Here is a 22,312-nt window from a genome sequence, read left to right as displayed (position 1 = left end):
CATTTTACTAAAAATATCCTTTTTACATTAATGTAAAATAACTTAGAACATGTTTTAATAATCAGGTAACAGAAAGGAAATCTTGCTAGAAAACACATTCATTCTGTATTTTTTCACTTAATTAAAGTTTAGCTGAAGAACAACATAAAAACTTAGAATTAAATATATAGTTCAGTAATGACATATTTGATCTTATAATTAAATGTGACTTGTTAATAAATATTAATCTCTGGTTAGAAATGAACATTTTAAACATTTATTTTATTATATAGAAAACATTTATTATATATTTTATTTTATTTCCTTATGCAACTATAGTTATTCTTATTTTGATCTCCACTAGATGGTGTCAGACATTTAATGTTTTATCACAAGTGATCTCTCAACTCACTTTTGAAATAGCAGTGGTGCATTCTGAAAGAGGCACATTTTTTCAAATGCATTGCTTTTTTCCAGAATGTTTAGAGGTTTAGAAACATTGGTCTCTTTAGTAATAGGACCTTATTGTCCACAAGTGCATTGAAAGATAAGTATCATCAACTCATAAAATAAAATATATTATTAATAAAATGTATTCCTAATTTAATTATACTGTAGTTTACTCTAACCATTTATTTAAAACTATGACTTGATCTTTGTTTCTTTCAAAATTAGAAATAAAAGAAGGTATGATTTTTACTGTTACAGCTGTATAAAAAGGAAAGAATTTGTAATATGGATTTTGCTTTTTCTTGAATATAAAATAAAATTGTACAATAAACAACCCTGAAGCTAACTTTTAGAGCCTGGATGTGTCCATTCTAAGCCTTAACAATAATGTGTTTCCTAAACATCCCTCAAGGGCAATTGAGCAGTTTCTATCTTTTCACCTGGGAAGTCTTAGTCACTGTGTAATATTTATGGTCCTTTTTCATGTCCACTTTCTAAAAAAGTACTTTGTGAGATTTATGGGCAGGTGCAGATTGTTTTCCATCAGTTAGCCCTTAATTTCTGTGTGTTGGTACTCAATTTGCAAGGAATGGCTTAATAGTTCTCTGGGGGAAAGGATCTGTTAGAGTTCAGGACAGAAAATCTTTTTCCAAGACGGTGTGGGATTCCAGAAAGGTCATGTACGATGCTCGAATAAAGGAAGTGCTGTCAGTAAGGGGCTCTTTGTAGTTGCTTTTGTTGCAGGTGCTCTGCCAGTCATTATTAAACCCTCTCTTCTGTTGATTATTGGAACCGGACTAACATCTGTTAGTCTAACTAAGCTATCTTGGTAGCTCTTTAGGAATCTCTGCATAGACATGCCTGAGCATACAAGGTTGATTTGAAACTGACCCAGGAAAAAATGTGCATGTTGTTAATTATTGCTGTTCCAGTTTGAGAACTAAGACCTCTAGAGACTAAAAATCTTTGCTAAGGTACAATTATTTGAGTGGCTACTTAGAATTCCAGAACCACCATGACTACAGACCTCCTAGACTGTCTTATTGGCAGTTTTTGTTAGCTCTCTTTGGACGGAGGGAAAACAGTTTGACCTGATAAGTTTATTGTTGCTGTCTCCAGACACTGAGATAGACCTTGAACACTTTTTTGTGTGACATGTTTAAGGAGCAACAACAACTAAGTTTAATCCTGAAGTGGGACAAAGAACACAATGGCAGCCTGATAGTATTATAAAATTCTTTATTATATTGAACGTTCAGCTTTGTAACAGGTCCTTTTTTCATATTCAAAGTAAAAGGGAAGATTTCCCCCCAATTATAAAAGAATTACAGTCAGCATCTGGCTCCCCTGATCTACAAAGGATTAAAACACCTTCACAGTGGTGGTCTCAAAGTGTATTAATCAGTTTATTATCAAAAATACAGTACATTTGCATACTGGCCACAGAGACACAGATATGTACACGTTTCTAGTTAAAAGTGGTCATCCTGAGCATGCTCCTCCTGTTCCCTCACAGGTGCAGAGGCAAACTGCCAGCATGTTTCTTACAAAGGTAGGCAAAGCACAACCGTGTAGCCCTTTGTATTCACTTTCAATGATATTTTAACTATGGTGTACCTGGAGGGGGTGAAGGTGTTAATCATTTACTTGTGTCACAACTACAGAAAGTCTGATATCTCATAATCACAAAATCACTTCTGTCCTCTTAGCTAATTTAGAATTTTATATACTGTACATGACCGTGATTACATTTAATAATGGCATACAGTACATAACTATTTTACCCTCCGGGTACCCCCACCATCACCACCTCCAGTGAATGCTGATCTTTGCTGATCTATATTTAGGCAACAAATACAGGAATAAGTGCCAAGAAAATCGTTAACCTAGCTAACTAACTCTCCCAATCTACAGGACTCTGATGCCAATACTGGCTCACATAAAACAAAAGTACTGAATCTAAGTCTACTTTAAGGATTTATTCTTAATGAGGTTTGCAGCTCTCTCACCAGCCTGGCAGCTGAAATACTGGCAGTTTTAAGCCTCAATGTGTTTTAAGCTTGTCACACTAAATACTTGCAAGTCTTGCTGCATGATGTCAGATACCTGCCCACCTACATACAGAGAGCATCTGTGAATAGTTAAAGTGGCTTACAAAAACGTTTCTATCGTCTTCAAAAACAACATCAACAACCAGTTCTGTCATGGATTACCAAAATCTGTAACAACTTTAGCAGTAGCAATAACCTAGCAATTGCAAAGGGTGTAAAGTAAACAAAAAAAAAACAATTAATATCCTAAATACTTGGAACCTTTAAAACAAATTCATCATTTCTAGATTTTGCTAGTTTAGAATTGGTCTTCCTAACGTATTCTCTGTTTCCATCCAATTCCTATGATGGCATTCAGTTGGGAATTGCATTTCTTAATTAAAGCAGTTAACCATTTCTGACATTTATTACTATTACACAGCCTTCAGCTATTTACTGTAGCTTGATTTTAAAAAAAGAATCAGTATAATTCTAAAGTGAAGTTGGTTTGTAGGCCAAACCTGATTATACTTTGCAAATGATAACTATTGTTCCACAGTTAACTGTATTCAGAAATGAATTAATGGAGGAAAATTAATTCATGAATACAGTGCCTTTTAGTATTTTGTTAGTTCTTAAAACCATTCATCTTCTATCTACCTTTTCCAATACAGGGTTGTGGGTGAGACAGATGGAAATCAATTTTATGTATCTTTCTATTGTAATAAAGCTCTTTATTTTAAAGAAAACTAAGAAATAACTTTAGATTAATTTGTGTGGGGAGCAGTGTGTCTTGACAGGATAAGGCAAAAGTTAATCCAACTGGAATCTAATACTCACATTCCACCTTGTTGATAAGCACTGTCATAGTTCAATCTTGGCAGAAATAACTTGTAGTTCAAAACAACATATAATATTTAATCTAAACATCATGTAGGCTGACAAATGTTACCCACAAATATAATAAAATCAGTTGTGTGACAGAACTTTATTATTCTAAACTATTTTCATATTGTTCAGCTGAAAGATCTGCTAAAAGATTTAAAATCCCTTTAAACAATTTTAGGTTGACATGATTGTCTTCTAACAGTGGTTTTAATGCCAGTTTTTACTGTACAAAATGAGTTAAGTGTTTACACATTACACTAATGTTTCAGGTACTCTATTTAGTTACTTTGCTAAGCTTCCAGTCAACGGTTGACAGCTGTCCTATACTGTAATTAATTCAGAATTCTTCTGTACACAATGTGCACTGTAAACAGACCACACCTCTGCCCTATTGCTTTCATAAGGCAAATCCTGTACCATTTCAACCTGCGCAGACAACCTAAAAGGTATTTTTCATAATAGGACAGATGTGAATGTAACTTTTTCACCCTTATTTCCAATGCCTGTGTCAACTTGTGCAATCCAATAACAACATGACAAAAATAAAGGCACATCCCTGCACATCATTTTAAACCAATTGCAATAAATGAAATAAATGAAAAACGTGAAATACTTCGCCAGAGATTATGCACCCCAGTTCCCGATGCTGTTCCTTTTCCATTTCAATGATTCCACCCTGTTTTATGAGACATAAGCAGACAAAAAGTAGGTTGGACACCCAGTGCTTTTAGAATACCTTAGCAATACATTTTATAACAAGGGATAAATAATAAAGAATAATTCAACAGCATTGGGTGCCATACTGAACTCTGAACTCTCCTAGCACCTACAGTAGCACACCTTAAGATCCCTCTTTCTCTACCTTGATAATGAACAAGGTACAGGGCCACATGTAACATGCACCAATGCTTTGCAGTCATGCCAGCAACACAATGTGATTTTCACAATAGAAATATGTACAGTACCAGGATTCCCCACACACAGGTTCACCTGAAATGAATGGAAACAAAATTGGGGCAAAAGTTCAGAAAACTGCATAGAAAAAAATAACGTTTATTGCAATACAAAATATTTTGTAAATAAAATGTGTACAGTTCTCATAACTCTGACTCTTCAAAACAATAAAATCAAAGTACAAATGACAAAGTTTTGATGCATAATAGAGTGCATCTTGTGTAAGTTATATAACTCTAATATCCTTGATTGAATTACAAGCACTCTAAATCAAGTTCCAATGCTGATACTCTCGCTAGCTATCAAATTATATCATTGTGTCGTATTTCCCAGAAGTGATAAGTCTAATACAATTATACATACTGTATGACTACAAAATCATATTTTTTTACGTTCAACAACACAGTGTCAGAATTAAAAAGGTCTATCAATTATCGCAGACACAGCGATTCTCTCATGTTGTTTCTTCCAAATAAAATAACTGATGTGCAACTGTACTGTACCACAAAGTTAGACCCTTTTTGTAAGAACAATAAAAAGAATATTTCTAAAACAACAACAAAAAGTTGAAATACTTGAAAAAAATCTGAATAATTAGGTCAGTAGGGTATGGTGATTTGTATCAGTAATCGAGAATTTACTCATTTACTGAGAAAGTACAGCTATTTGTTTTTCTCTGTGACCTATTCCTCAAGGTTCAGGAAGGCAAAAAATGCACCAGAAGTTTCAATGCCCTCCACATATCCATAAAAGTATAGGAATAATGTGTTTCAGCAGGCAAACAAAAACACTGCCTCTCCAGAGACATTTCATTATGATCTGAGTGAAGCTACCTGTTAGTGACCCTTCCTACATGTCAAATCACCCCAGCAGACCAAAAACTTTGGCAAAGAGAAGCTTCTGAAGAAAAAGTACATATGGACATGGATATTTTTGTGAATCAGATAATAGAACATTAGCAACAGATTTACAATCACAAAACAGGGTCTTCATAGACCTTTGGGTATTCTAATAATAAGTCTCACTCAATAAAAAATTCTAATAGTTTCTCCTCTGTGTGTGCTATATATTCTATATATTGTGCAGTTTATACAACTCAGATATTCTTCTTTGGCATCCAAAATCATATACATCAGATGTAGCGCAGATGAAGGCTAGAATAACTTTTTTCGTCTTTTTTCTTGCACCCATGGTTTTGGCTAGTTTAATTAGGCTGAATGTAATCTGTCTCAATTCAATTGTCTATGAATCTTTATAAAATGTGGACAAATGACATGCATTTTTTCCATGAAGAGGAAGATGTCATTTGTGTTCTCCAAAGGTTGTTCACTGTAAGCTGGTTGTTAAATGCTGGTAAGTGCATTTAAAATGGAGAACATGAGGCACTTCTATATCCAAAGGGTTGCGGGACTATGGTACCAGCTTTATTGTTGAAGCCAGTGTTCTGTTTTCTTTCAAGAAATGGCTGGATGAGATCCTTGGATCATTTAGCCTCTAACTACCAAATGTACCAGATGGACTAGGATCTATTTCACAAATCATAAAAAAGCTAAATATTAATGTGAAGAAATAAAACTAATTGAAAACATATTTGAGCATTTTAAGTCTCTTTGTGGTTGCATTAAAACGTCAAAAACGTGAAAAATAATTCCTGTGCTTGTAATATTTGGGCTCAAAACATTTTGCATTGAGCACATTGTTTACTTATTGTAGATCAGCTTTAAAATTCAGAAACAAATAATGAGACAAAATTGCATGCAGCACTGGAAAATCAAATTCTAAAACTTAAATAGCACATGTGCCAGTGAATCCTTCTTGTTCTGCATGGAACAGTATTTGCCAGTCAGGTTGGTCAATGTTAGTCTTATAAATCAAGTGCCTGAATGTAAGCTGTGCTCATTTGCAGAATTAGTGTAATTTTCAGGATAGTGATAAATTGGATGCTATACACATTGTTCTTCTGGTCCATTTGGAGAGGGTAACAATAGTTTGCTAAAATAAAAGGAAATGCTGTACCCCTCAGTAAAAAGTGAAGGTAAATGCTGACACCTGGTTTCCATTAAATACAGAGTGTCCAGCCTGTGTATAGGGATAAACCATTTCTTGCACAAAAGGTAATCAAATACTTTAGAACATAAATATCTGAGAAATATTTAAGACAATCTGACAGCTTCTTAACCTTTAGGGTAGTGCTAAGTTGTATGAACCTGTGATTCATTCATGTTGCAGTTGATGTTGAAAAGGTTTTGCTTTGCTTGGTACTGAAACCAAACGAGCCAAGGAAAGCCCAATACTTGATTTTAGGTTTTTAGTTTAGATTGCAAATGACAGTTTCTAAATGTATCGCAAGCTATAAAAACTAAATGTTCCATTAATAAAATATGTATGGAAACAATATCAGTTGCTTGTAGGTCTGTAACACTCTTAATTATCGGTCAGCCCATTAGAGGTCTAAGGAATTCCAAACTGGATTTTGGAACCAATCCAATGGAACCAATTGATTAGTGTTGTGAATAGTGTTGTGATTTCCATTAAAAGAGTACAGTAGTCTCTTAAATCTGATAGGCTCTGATAGAATGAACAAGCTTCATGAAACATCTCAATAATAACTTGTATAAATTAATTAATCACAGATCAGAAAATTGCACATTCACCTAAGCCCTGCCGGAAATTGTTTTGTAAAAGTATGTATTCAAACACCACAGTTTCAATTCTAAATCTGGATTACTCAGGTAAGGTAAATAATAAAGTAATTAAATGCTTGGGTGAAGGATATTTTTACCAAATACATGTATTGAACAGAATCTATAATTAAGCTGTTTTGTTTTTTAGTGTATAATAGTGCCAAATGCAGCTGAAATTTGAGTGAATTACTTTGTTCTCTGACTGTTAGTATGGCTCTGGAGTTGTTGAAACACATTTGGATCCTATTCTGCAGAATTAGATATTTAACTATAAATGCTTTATGCGAATGTGGCTAAACAACACCATCATAACTCTTTCATAATTACTACACAACATGTTTAAAACTATGTAATAAAATCTTAAGTGGTCATTTAAAAAATATAATAAAATAAACGACGATTTCTGTTAACCTAACTTGAAATGACAAAGAGTTTTTTCTAAGAGAAAGAAATATCCGTTGAAAGCTTTAAAGCTGCAGTGGTTATATACAGGAAGTGCATGCTGACTGAAATAAAAGTTAACTGAAATTTACAGAATGGCAGTATTCCAGATCACAACACTACAGTATCAGGATAATACCTGTGTTTGCAATAGTAAAGAAACAGTTAAAGAAAACCACAATGATAATATGTATTAGGGACAAGATGAAAATAAGGCTCATAATCATATACCAATAGTTTTGTTTAAGGGCACTTTTCAAGAAAGTGTTTTACAGTAGTACTCAGTAAAAAACAGAAAAGGAAAACCCTTGCAAACTGATTTAGAAAAACCTGATATACAATTAAATTATACATTTTAAACTTAAATTAGATGCCTTTAAGGCATATATAAATTGTTGACAATCACAGAGTTTCTAATGCACTGTACACTGTATGTGCACTGCATGAGAAGACTTTTTCATTCATTATGTAGAGCCTAGTCTTCAGGAGAGTAAGGCCTAAATCAACAGATCTCAGAGATTAAGAGTTGGATCATAGAAGAAGTCTTCAAAAATAAATCCTGGAATTAGACCATTCGATGCATTACACTACAGTATGTGAGCAGGCGTAGTCATACATAATGACAAAAATGAAAACTGTTCTCTTCAAAATAGGGTGGCTAAATACATTTTTTTTTGTGAAGAAATAAATGTACAGATGTTTTCTGTTTTGTAGAGGATAACTAAAATATACCATAAAAATAAATCCAAGAAAGGCAACATGCTCATTTGCCTTCTAGCATCTTATTGTTCTAAAATGCTTGTTACAGTACATGATCTGATTTTATTCTTGATTTACTTGTTGTATTTCCTATGTACACTATGCCTATTTTAAAATAGCTATACATTGGCATAGTGGTACACAACAATAAAATGAGCAACACAACAACTGAAACAGCAGTAAAAAAAGCAGGAACTATTATTGTTACTAAAATATTATCTATTCTGAGTCAAAGTACCAGTATTTGTCCTTTTTGATTCTTACTAAATGTGTTATCAAAAAGTGCACTTAGAATAGCTCAATCTTTTAATATTAGCATTTTTTAACATGACGCATTGACCAATATGTTTTAAAATAAACTTTATAGATATGAGAAAATATTGAAACAGAATGTGTTTTATTTTAGGTGTTACCCTAAATTCTTTTTATTCATCTAACAGCCTTCCTAGCTTTTGTAAATATGCCCATTTTGTAATATTCTGATATTTTCAAGCACTACAATAAATAAAGAATTGTATGGGTAAAATATTTAACTTCATTTTACTGTTTAATTAAATATTATTTTATAAGCTTTAGCTTTTGATGTTATGTAAAGAGACAACCCCCTGAAGTAAAGTGCTTAAACCAGTAAGACTGGACTTCCTCTTGTTCAGAATCTATATGTCATGAAGAACATATAGACACATAGAAAGGCTACAATGTCCCTGAATGAGACTGGGGAAATTCGATTCTGCATATACTGTAGCATACCTACAAGGGTAGGAAAAATTCTAGCGTTCTTTTATTTGTGTAAGAAACTACAGAATGTACTGTATGCTAAGTCTGCTGGCAAAAAAAGAGACACTTCTAAAAACAATGATACCCAGAACGAGATAGTATAAAATTACACAAAACTTACCTTTCTAAAGGCGAGAAACATTTACTGTGATATAAAGACAAATTAGGCAATCAGCCACACATTGAAGGTAGAATTTCTTTTTCACTTCCTACGTACTTGTATTGCTCTGCAAGTCTAAACATTATAGAGCAAGTACATACAGAGCTGTTGCTACCTTTACTGATGCATAGATAACATGGACCTTTCTCTTCACAGGTGCTTCCTTACACAGGGGAAAAGAAAGCAAAGTTTACACTGTCAAGCTTTTATCATTAATCTTTCTTCCCTGACACATCGATTAGTTTTATTTCTCTGTTAACAAGCTATTACAGGCACGATTGTGTGGCTGTGTTAACTCGTGACTGAATAAGCAAAGATCTTGGTAACCCATGGCACAATGTTTTATTTTTAATATTTTTCCCTTCAGCAGTGTTGAAAGGCACCCATTCACTGTAACACTGCCTGCATTGTTCTCATTTTGGAAAGTTTAGCATCTGTCAAACTTCGGAGATTGTTTTCTTTTCCTCTTCAGTACTTTTCTTTCTGGTCACCTGTAGCACAGGATGACAAACACTTTGCTCTGGAAAAATGTTTTTTTCTCCATTTTTGTTACATTATGAAACAAGATTTTATTTTATTTTAATTGTTTGTGACTTGTTTCAGTTAGAGTCTTTAGTGATGCATACTTTAAGATATGTATTTAATTGCTCCACATTGAATTAATATTAAAGCAGATTAATGTAGATTTCACAAATACACTTTCAACAGATTTTAAGACAATGTATGAAATAACATTTAATAAAACATCCGGGTATTCTCGCCCTTTTTCTGCACACCCTCATCTGCAGTATACCTGTCTTTTATCACAGATACTGTAGTTCGTGTGAAGTGGCAAACTTTGTGACTAAGTCATTTTATGAAACCCAAGCAATCCATGTTTAAGTAATATTTTATATTTATCAAAACCGTTGTCAATAATTGGCTATTTTTAAACAGTATGAAATCTTATCTGCAGAAAATAAGACACATAATACATACAATAACACACAAAATAACATACACCCATAGAAGGCTCCACATTGTTTCTTTTCTTCTCTTTTCAGCATTGAATCAATCTTCACTTGTTCCAAAGTTAACTGACATTTGGTAGGGATGACAACGACAAGTCAGCTATACCTGTACCTAATCATCATCATTACAAAACTATACATACTGTATACTGAACTCCCTTTACGTTAGGCTCAGGCATCCCTCCTCCACCCCATCTCCAGCTTGCAGCTACTCCTTGGTCAACTCCTCTTGACCAACTGGGTCAACCACAACCTATCCCACCACATGAATTTAAACGTTTACAAAGCATTTGATTTTTGGATGTTGTTGTCCCTCTTGAAAATTAAATAAAACTCTTGTACAAATGACCTTTCTGACTCACCAGTGACCGTGGGTATGATAATAGAGAAGATAAAAAAAAGGATTTTGTGTGCAAAGACATTATGAGTATAACCACTCTAAGGTATATCTATATGGAAGGTGTAGCATATCAAGGTCAATTAGGAATGAGGGGCTGACTGAATTAGAAAATCTTTTCTAGTTAACTGGCAACAGTACAGTTGACAGAAAATAGTATTTACCATTTCAAAAGCTCTTTTCTTCAGAACATGATCTTCTAAGAAACATACAATGAAAATGAAGAACAATTTTTACTTTCATTTGTAACTGAGATAATAAGGAATAACAATGTTTTTAAACAGGGGTACAGGTACTCTTTTACATGTTTTGTGATATTTTAACAATGGTTGGAAGGAAGGATATCTCTGTCGGTCTCTTAGTCTGTCTGGAACCAACAGAACATGCAGGATATTTTTTTAAAGTATATTTCTGTCTGTACAGGTCATGCCCTGCTCATGCAAAGGCCACCTCTGCCCTAGGCCCTGAGTGACAGGATTAAGCTGTACTCGAACAGTGCTGTAGCCTGAATACATTCTTATTTTCTTTCACCAGAAGAAGTTGTTGCATTGTGAAATAAGTGATTAAATATATAAAAAAACACATTTTGAATTTTACAAACTGGAATTTGACCACTTCAGGAGGTACTTAAGATTTCCCTTCCCTCAAGACTTTAGGAGCGGCCCTAAACAGGATTAGAACCAAGGTGCATTTAATGAAAAGCATTTAATGACACAGCCTATTTATGTTACTTATTAAAAGCTAAAGAGAATCATTGGAGAATTTAAAAGAGGAGACCTCTCTCTTATACTTCAACACATTTCTTATGGTCACTTTTGGTCTTTGTTATATGCTTTTATTAGATCACAGATTGCTAAAAATTGTAATTTCTCTTCAGCAAAAATCCTCAGCAGGTAGCACTTCTGCAGCTTTTTAATCTAAACTGTATGTACATAACATTCACCCACATACTATGACGGCTGTTAAACCTTTAATCCCCTGCAGCAATTATTCCCCTTTGGCTTTTCTAATCCTGAAATATATGCCTGTGACTAATGTTGGAATTTAGCAAGAAATCAGCTCTGGTTTCACAAGGCTTTATTGTTATAAAGCACGATGCAGATACAAAAACCAATGATGAATGAGTGGGGAGGTTGGCTTTGGTTTTTCATACACCTTCTTGTCTTTCACTATCAGTTTTGTAGTGTTGATAATGAAAAGTGTCACAGAGGCATGTAACAAGCCTTTTCACTTCAGTGCCAGAGATAAGCTATTATGTCAGCAACAGTATTGGAAATGTACACTTGAGCTGCCTTATTTCTTGTTCTCTTTGAGGCGAAGCATAAAGTAATGTTTTCTTTTTTAATGAAATACTGAAGATTTTCTATTATCTTTGAATTAAAGCCAAGTAAGACAAAGGTAAGCTAACAAAAGGTACTTCTACTTTGAATACTAGTTGATAGACAGAGTTGTTAATATATGTATTTATTCTGAGGTAGTAAAAGAACAGGGCTAAATCCTAACACCCAACATTATGCTGAAAATGTTTTGAGACCTGAGCTCCTTTTTTAAAAGGGTTCTGTTCTATGCTTTGTTACAGTAAAACCCATTGATAAAGACTGATCTTTTTCTTCTCTAGAAATTCTGTTGCTGATTTGACTGAGGTACTTTCAGTCAGGAGTTTGTTGTGGCACTATGCTGCATCTGAGTTTCCTTCAGTCATGCAAAGTTTCTGTTCCAGAAAGAAAGGAGACCTACTGTACACCATGATGGAAACACCATGCTGGACAATAGATAAAGATACTTATACTTATTTACTGCTTTTCACAAAACTCCACTCAAAGTGCTTTAGCACCCACCTGGATGATACGACAACAGCCAATGTGTACCAGTATGTTCACCAGCTACAGTATCAGTGAAATGAAGCCAATTAATAGATGAGGATTATTAGGAGGGAATAATTGCTAAACTCAGGAGGAAATTTGACCAGGACAGCAGGGTAACATCTCTACTCTTGCCCTGAGATTTCTAACAACTGCGGAGAGTCAGGACCTCAGTTTTATGTCTCATATGAAGGACAGCACCATTTTTACAGTCTAGTTGCCCCATCACTGTACTGGGGTAATAAGGACCCACACAGAATGCATGGTGAGTTCTCCCTACTGTTCCCACTAGCATGTCTTCCAGCAGTAACCTAGCTTTCCCAGGAGGTCTCCCATCCAGGTACTGGCCAGGCTCATACCTGCTCAGCTTCAGTGGGTTCCCAGTTGTGTCCCAGCTCCTTAATCACCAGCAGTATACATTTATAGATAAATAAAGTACTTAAATATATTTATACAGTACTGTATATACATTTACTGATTTATAGATCTGTTAAAATACACTAGGTGTTCTAGATTCCCCTAAATCACTGTGCTGGAAGCAAGAGCTTTTCAGTCACCTCAGATAATTCATGGTCATGCATTTATAGACATTTTATTTTCAGCCTAAGATCAGTTATTACCAATTTGCTTCCAGTCCTCAATAACTGAGTTAGCTGTTTCAAAAAATATCGCAGGGCTCACAAGAAACAGGCAGGTCAAATGAGGTGAGGTCTTGCAAACTGTGATTAGAGGAGATAATGATGGGTACAGGTACAGTAAGTAAGTCTGAAAGGGTGTTGACAAGTCAACCCAATGGACAAGGAGACTTACACCAGATGACACAAAAAGAAATTAAGACAAAATGTACTTAAAAGTGAAAGCAGAAGGCAGATATCCTGTTATCCTTCAAGAAGGGGCTCTATGACATACTCAAACCAGAAAGCTACCAGTATGCCACAATACATTTAGATGGACTAAATGATCTCCTGTAATTTGTTCTTTTTTATTTTGTTATGTTTAAAGATATTTACCTTCTTTCTATGAGGGTTTCTTTGTTCTTGTACACCAGCTAACCCATAACTATTAGATAGCATTAGTGATTTCCTATCCATTCTTTATCAGTTGTAGTGAGAGACAATTCACTATGCAATTGTCTCAATATTTGTGCCCATGCAGGACATAATACACAATGATGTTAAAATATATATACCTGTACAAGGTATGTTGTTTCAATGTCATACTGTTATATACTTCAAGAGTCAGATATTAAATTAATTAATACTGCACATCACATACTGCATGTAGCATAGCATGTAATCTATTTTCTTTTCTGTAGGACATAAATGTTCTTTTGTTACACACAACTCTTTTTAGGAGTGCTAATCCTCTGTATGCACAGCCCTGTTGTGTGCTACATGACATTTTAAAGCACTTCTTACTGGAGTGTTGGGAACAAAATGTTCAAACTGTTTTTCTATTGAGTCAACACTTGGAAATCAGATGCCTTGCAATGTTGTTCTTTAAGCACAGCTCACTGACAGATGCCCACTTGACAGGGGATTATTAGGTGAGACAAAAGAGTACTAAGTTTCTGTTTTTACGTCTTTCTTAGAAAGTGCCATGCATCTTTCCTTTAATTTGTTTTTTCAGGCTCCACTACAGCTAGATCAGTGAAGGTAATTTGAAGCCCTTTAGCCTTTTACAAGTAAACATTAGTAAACAGTGGCAAGATTTTACATTTAAAATATGAAAAGCCTAAATCTTGATACATTTTTAAGACAAAAAAACAGAACTCAGTAAGTTAATGCCATTTTCATTTGTTCAGGTGAGAATTTAAAGAGATAAATAACTAATGGTAAGAAGGAAAAAATACCACCATCGAGTTGTGACATTGTTGTTAGAGCACTCATCTCTCTTAAGAGCTTGGACCTTATTTCACAGCTTGTGTGTCAGAAGAGTTCTCGTGCTATAAAGTGACCATCATATTGGGGTGATTTCTATTTTTTTGTAGGAATATTCCTCTGTGAACAGAGTTCAAAAGTATTTTTGATGGCAATCAGTTTTCTAGGTAAAAAACATTTTGTGCTAAATGTACTGGTAATTCTGAGTATCTTACATTTTTATTTTTACATTCGCTTTATGTTAATACAGTTTTAACGTATTAGCCCAATAGAGTCTCAGTTCAAGTTTTTTTTTAATCAAGACTCTTGAAACCATTTATTGGTTATCAGGATGCATTTAATATCATTCTTATTTTCTTTCAACATACTGGCATTGCTGTGACATTTTATCAATAAAAAGATATAGTATGAGATTTCGCATTAATTCTTTGCACCCCACCTCAGACCTCTGATAATAAATCATTGATAAGACATTAGCTATTCTCTTAAATAGTAAATAACCACATTCCAATCCTATTATCAATACCAATATTCCTATTTTGATACTAAAAAAACAGCTCATAGCAAATCTTTCCATACGCAGAAAAATATGTATTTTGTAGTGCATTGTGTACAGTATTTATTTTAAACAATTGTGAGTAAATATTCAGTGCACATAAATATTCAACAATGTCTGTATGAATTCCATAATTAAAAAACAAAAGGGTAACATTACCAGTAACGTGCGTTTACATATTCAACATGTCTTACGTATCTTATATTTGATGCCAAATACCAAATGTTGTTAAAAAAAATGATTCCCTTTCATTGGTATTTTGATGTAAACACACATATGCAATCTGCATTTTCCCGGTTAATGTTCCATGTCTTAGAAACATGTAAGTTCCACACCACCTACAATGTAGTTGACATATTTCATTCCCATTGTTTTGTGTAATAGTAAAAATGAAAACAAAAAATCCCATCCTTTGTTACAGAGGAAGAAGGTCTAAAATATTAATTGCCTTAGGCTTTAGCTGAAAACACAAAAGCTGTACAAAAGATCACATCTGTATTAGAACAAATGGTATGTATGTTCCTTTTAAAATGTTTGTAAAGTAATGCAGGGCCAAAATAAGAGAACTATATATTCAATAACACAGTGTTCTTTTTTTAAAAAACAAATCTAGATACAATAAATATTGTAATGTTATATGCTTTTCTTTTTTCCTGCTAAAACATAATGAAGTTAAGTGTAATTATTACAACCCATAGCATTGCATATTATTTAATTAATATTAATATATTGATTTAATTTAAAGAATTAAACTGTACTGTCTTTTCACAATTTTTTTTCATTTTCCCACCAAAATGTCCTGTTATAAGTGAAAATAAGCCAAGATTTCTGGATATAATGTGGTAGATATGTCATTTCCATGTCAGGTTTGATGAGACCAATATTGGACATGATCATGATAAAACAAGTTAGTTATTGTATTTTTACTCTGAGTTTTATTTGCTTATTCCTAAACTAATACTGACTGAAGAGTGATGATGGTACTGAAATATAGTTATATGTGTCTGTCCAACAATCACTTCTATGCTTTATCTGTGAAACTCATCCAAAGTTGTGGGTGTCCAGTAGACTGTGTGTATTTGTGACTGAGATAGTTCTCTGAATTTGAATAATCCTTTTTATATGTAAATACTTCTTGTAGCAAGAAGGTCAATACTTTCATACGGCTAAAATAAACATTTCTTGGTGAAGTGGTTTGTACAGGTATAATGTTTAGAAAACAGTAGGGACCAGCAGTTAAGTGTTGTAGTGTTTGTAAGTCCGAAAGGGCAGAATACCACACCCAATTACCCGGCTTTTCCACTGGTGTGAGATAAGCCTGTTTATAGAAAAACAGAAATGTTCTGACAAACATACTGTCAGCAATTCAGAAATAGATTTTGCCCTTCAAAAAGTATCTTTTTCTTTGTCAAGACATGTCAAGAAACTTTGGTTGTCAGCCAGATTAATAGTTGCAGTCATTTTTTTTAATTTTACCATGTGTTTCCCTTTTCTGTGTGTAGTGATACACCATGATGAACAAAGGAAAACAACATTCTCTTGCCTAAAGGAAAATAAAATGTGAAATAATATATTAAATACATATGAATACATACAGTCAGTACCAACACAATTATTCTTTTAATGGATACTTTGTCCTTTTTTGATTGAACATGGATAAACTTAAGTAATATAAATATAGAATGTAATGTAATTTTTTATGATGTCATATTTTGCATTGCTTATTAATATTGCCATTACATGGTATGCTTAGTAACAGGTTATGGGATCAAGTCCTCACTGCAAACAGTGCTGACCCCACTGTCCACTCAGCTATTTAATGGGAGCCAGCATTGCTGGGGGATAATTCCTGCAATGGGCTGTCCTCCCATCTAGGGGGAGAGTAATGTGCTCTGTAGTCCATTTAACACAAGGAAATCCAGGATAACTGTGGTCTGATGAGTTGCTGTGGTTTTGGTATGAACTTTACCGTTACCTTTATATACAATATGCTAAACTTTTTCATCCTACCTTTCCATGTGCAAACCTTACAGTGCATGTCTTTCTACATTGCTGTAAGCATTTACAATGCTGTAAGCAGGTGCTCTCCAAACTGCATTCTATCAGCTAGTCTTGCATGATAAAAACAATCCCACAATTATAAGTGAAATAAAATCTTGCCTTATTCAGTTAGTGTTTTAGAAACATCAGTAGTAAAGCTGCATGGATAGAAATTAGAGCTTAATGTTCCATTTAAAGCATTATGTTTTATAGCATCTTATTAGTTCAGAATTAAATTCTTCATCACAGTATTAAAAAAATTAAAAACATGTTCCATTCTAAAGAAATATACTGTAGGTCAGTAGCTATTTTACATTGGGGTCATTTGGAGTTCATTCCTGAATTTAGTTCGGCTCATTTGAAATGTAACATGAACCTAAAAGTTCATATGAATGAACTAAGTCAACTTCTTCAAGCTTAAATGAGAAGCAAGGTTAGTCTTTACACTTCAATACAAACAAACTGAGCATAGACAGAAAATGAAAAAACAAGAGCACACCTAAAGTGAACACAAACAAATCAGCTAAATGTAAGTATTGTATAGTAATTTAAAAGGGAAATTTAAAGGTTATTAAAAAAAACTACATTTCTGTTCAGTTGTTTAGAGTTTAATTTTAATCTGTTTACGCATCTGCTTTTGGACCATTTACAATTATTGTTAAATCCTGTAATATTTCAAATGTGGCATACAGTAGGTAGAATACAGTGAGCTATTTTTGTAGGTATGCATTACCAGATATAAACCGCAACTGAGCACAAAAGATGTTGAATTGTTTTGCCTTGTGTGATCAAAGGTCAAGGCCTTTCAAGAAAATAGTTGGTAGTTTTGACTGTGTATAATAGAACAGTTTTTTTACTTTATTAATATCAATTAATTAAATATTTTCAATAGAATTAAATAACCCTCTCTTTTTCTTATTGGTAAGCAATTTGATTTGTAATTTAGATGCACTTTTGCCTTTTGACACAGTTCTTATTACAGACCTGTAAGCTTTCTAAACTTGAAACTTCAGGGTTGTAAGTACCTAAACACTAATTAGCACAGTGCTAAAGGTAATATTCTCTTAGAGCTAGTTATCCATACTATGACCACATATATTGGGCTGAGAAATGGAAAAAAAGTTCTAAATTAAATAGTATTAGAGGCAAATGTTACATGTACTAAAAACAAATCAGGAAGGCCTGATGATATTCTGCAAATTTTAATAGAGGTAATTCGGGATGATTTTTATAGATTAACAAAAAAAACTTTGAACAAGCCAATCAAGGCAGAGGTAATACAGTACCTGTTGACGGAAAAATTGTCAATATAGCACTTACTGTATCCATAAACAATTCTGAACCAAGTGATTATATACCCTAAAAGTCCTACTTTCATTACATGTGAAGTTATGGAAATGATAATTAGAACTAAACGAGAGGATCATTTACACAGTAGTAGATTTACATGGCATGCAAAATGTAGGCATTAACTCATGTGTTAGGCTTCTTTAAAAATTGATACAACAATAGATACAGGTTTCTGATGAAGTTAAACAAATGCTTTAATACATGAATTGAAGATATTGAAGTTGATACTCTAGCTTCTTTCAAGAAATCACTGGATGAGATCCTTGGATCAATTAACTAATTAAATCTACTCACTACCAAACAAGATAAATGGACGTAATGGTATCTAATCTCATTTGTAAACTTTCATATGTTCATATGACTGTTACGATCCCAAGAAAATGTTACGACCCCAGGTGTCTAGGGGTAAAGGGGTGTAACATTTAGGATAGTTTTTTTTGGATGCAGGTGGGTTCTGGTGAGGGACTGGGGAAGTGTCACAACAAGGGTTGGTGCAAAAGTGATTAAAGGTGAATAAGTGACGGGCACAAAATAGGACACAATAACACACAGTGAAAAGGAACTAGAGTGGTGCCAAAGAAAAGAAAACAACAAACAAAATGGAACTTTTTTTGGAACAAACAAAAGTGAGGGAAGCTGACCTAACTACAAAAGAAAACCCGAAACAATCGATCTTAGGCATCTTCAAACACCCTAGCTAACCTCCACTGACTACCCAAAACCATACAAGACAAACGGCACTCACCCACACTAAACTAGTGTGACTAATACAAAAATCAACTATGTGTGCAGAATGTACCCAACAACCTAAACTAACCCTATACAAAAAAGTTCACACAAATACACAAGTGAACTAGGAATACAAATAAGGGAAAACGAGAGTAGTCAACAGGAACAGGGTACAAAAGAACACAAGGGTTGAACATACTGTATAACAAGTAATGGCGAAACAAGGATAAACACAAACAAACGAAAGTACAAAGAGACAAACAGAAACCAACAAAAGCCGAAGCTATATGAAAATACACATACGCAAAGCCAAACCAGCAAAGCCAAAGCAAAAACCCAAAACAAAATGAAGCAAAGCAAAACCAAGCGGGACGAAAATCAAAAGAAAGGCCCCTTCCTTCTGAAAACCTCCATGTTATATACTGAATAAGATGAGTTCCGATTGGTCGAGAAGCTGATTGAAGATGATGTCACAGAAACAACGATATAATGGGCCAATGGGGGACGGAGAACAATCAAGGTCAGGAAGTGTGGAACATAACAACAAACACACATAGACCACACACTGGGATGTAACAATGACTTATTGCATAATATCTGCTATTTCAAGTAGAACAGCCAATCACATTAATACCTCTGTTTTGTTTACATTTCTGTAAACATAATAACTTTCCAAAGAAACACTTTGGAAACCATTTAATCACTAAACCCCCACTCCCATGACAATTGAGATTGCCCTGATTATAATCAGAGGATTAAATATGTTAAGACAAGCTTGGTATATGAATCCATAAGCTTCTAATTTCTGTCATCATATTGTATCTGACTTTCACATGCCATCCAGAATTCATTCAACCATACTGCATAAAATATACACATTGGCAGTTGTGATTATTATGTAAGAAAACATGTTTAAATTTAAAGAATTACAATGCAAACATATGGTGACATCTGGTATAAATCAAGTCAGTAACCTGATTACAGAAAGGTATTCCCTTTTGTGTCTTTTTAAATTAATTGAAAAGGGATTTAAAATGGCATTGTGCTGTATATACTCAAAAGTATAAAGCAATGTTATTTTTATTTTATTCAATGTTATTCATTTTATTAAATCATTTTAAAAGATCTGAAATAAAATGTTTAAATATTGTTTTCAAGGTGCTATAAGAGATCATTTATGTTATTTTTTTCTTTTATAGTTTGTGTTTCAACACTGATTTACATAAATAAGATATACAGTAAAAAAATTGGTTATGTGATAACCAAAAATCGGTTCAATGGTTTATTACATAAATTGGTTACAACAATGTTGCACAGATGAGATTGAGAGTATCCTAAGCAGTTTAGTATAAATGTTAAGTCCATTCAAGCCAAAGACAAAGAAATTCTACTGTATGTCTTGATTTGATTGGCTATGCAGAACTACATTACTAAGAACTGAATTATGGCTCTTGGGAGATAGCTGAACACATCAGCCATGCATTAAAGTGTACATCTGTTGGGAATTAAAGATAAAGGAAATTTCATACCTAAAGTTAAATCATTACATTAGAGTTTTTTTTTTGTTAACACTCAGCACAAAACTCAATATGTAGATTTTTAAACAAAGTAATAACTCCTTATCTGATACCATCAACAAGTCAGAGCTTTTGACAGCACAGATTAGTCTTCTACAGAGAAGACTGTGAGGTTACCTGATTCCAGCAATCACAGAGGCATTGACAAACTGTTATACTCTTCATTGGATTTCTACAACTACATGGCAGCGCATTTAAACTACAGTTCCAATTTCTCAGACTGGATTTTAAAACTCAGTAACAAACAGTATTGCAAAGTTTTAAACATTCTGAATAAGCACAAAATCATGAAATTTGTGAAAGTACTGGGTAGTTGCTACAGTACTGTATGTGCTTAAAAAACCTTGGCCTCGCTGCAGGAGTGAGGGGTCCCTTGTTGCTTACTAGTCACTGTAATGACTAATGAAATGAGATGTTCGAGTGAATAAGTACAGGTTGTGCAGAATACATTTCACTGCAGAAATGTTCCAACATGATCTGCATGCAGAGTTAACAAGTAAGTAATATTTGTTGGCAAAACTGCCTCGAAGTCAAGAGCAACATTACTATTGAATTAACAGAGATATATTCACAAGCCTGCTTGTTTACAGTGTAATAAGACCGTTTCACGTCACCGATAGTTTTTGATGTACTGTAAATTGGAGGTTTTAAAGCGTTTTAGAACCCAGGGCCCCAGTGCAATAATAACAATAGCAATAATAAGGGAGCCATGATGTCACCCTGGATAAGATACATGGATCAATTAACTCTTAACTACCAAACTGGATATGTGGGCCAAATAGCTTCTTCTCATTGCTTATGTTCTTATGGTCTAAATGCTCTGTGTCCAAATTTGACAGTGAGCCGAGCTGACCTTTGTGCAAAAGCCTGGATATTCCCTACTGCTACAACTTACAGTACAAGGGCTTCCTGAAAGAACATGCTGTAGATGGCAGTGATGCTTTGTCATTCAAGCACATAAATCAATAATAATAATAAAATACAACATAATCATGGAAAGCTAATATCTGAACATGCTTTTATCTTTAAAGCTCAATCTCATATCTATAGCATCAGTTGTAGGGATCAGAACTGTTGATCTATCTTTTTTTCTTTTACAACAATCAATGATACAGATAGTGTGTCTAAACAAAACTGTCAGAGAATGTTGTTTTCTCACTAACTTTATAGTGTTACCAATCCTGTGTTTAGACACATTTGTCTTTGGCCTCTGAAGAAATGTAGAATTTGAAAGGTTGTTACTAGCCCCTACAGTGGTATTTTATGGTTATTTTGAAACCTTTCTCCATGCAAACAAATATTAGAACATAATTAGACTTTGTTTAAAGATGATAGTATCTTTACTCAAAAGAAAGTGTTATATGTAGAATTTACCAGATTAGTCTTTTTAGTCCAATTAGTCATTTTTTCACAATAACAAATCGTGAGCATAAATGACATGTAAGACAAAATATTCTTTTATAACTTTTGTTTGCATGTTTCTTTGTATACCAACCCCATCTGGAATGTTTGATTGTTCTTTTACATCTCAGCTCACAGCAAAATCTCCTGCAGTGCAGGAAGAATAAGGAAGGGCAATTAACCAACCCACTCACCCCATTTAAGCCATTAGACACACTGTAAGTTGAAAGTATCTGAGAGGAGAATTTGCACCTATTAGAGGAATGGGGCATCTCTCAGTGACAGCTCTACAAGCCCGCAATGATGCAGGAGATGTTTCCAAACCCTACTCCTAATGGCGCTCTGTCAATTCTGCAGAACACTAGAGGAATCCCAGTGACATTGGGCT

The sequence above is a fragment of the Atractosteus spatula genome, chromosome 3, assembly GCF_055471065.1.
Source record: "Atractosteus spatula isolate fAtrSpa1 chromosome 3, fAtrSpa1.hap1, whole genome shotgun sequence".
NCBI lineage: Eukaryota > Metazoa > Chordata > Actinopteri > Semionotiformes > Lepisosteidae > Atractosteus > Atractosteus spatula.
This window is presented reverse-complemented; position numbering follows the sequence as displayed.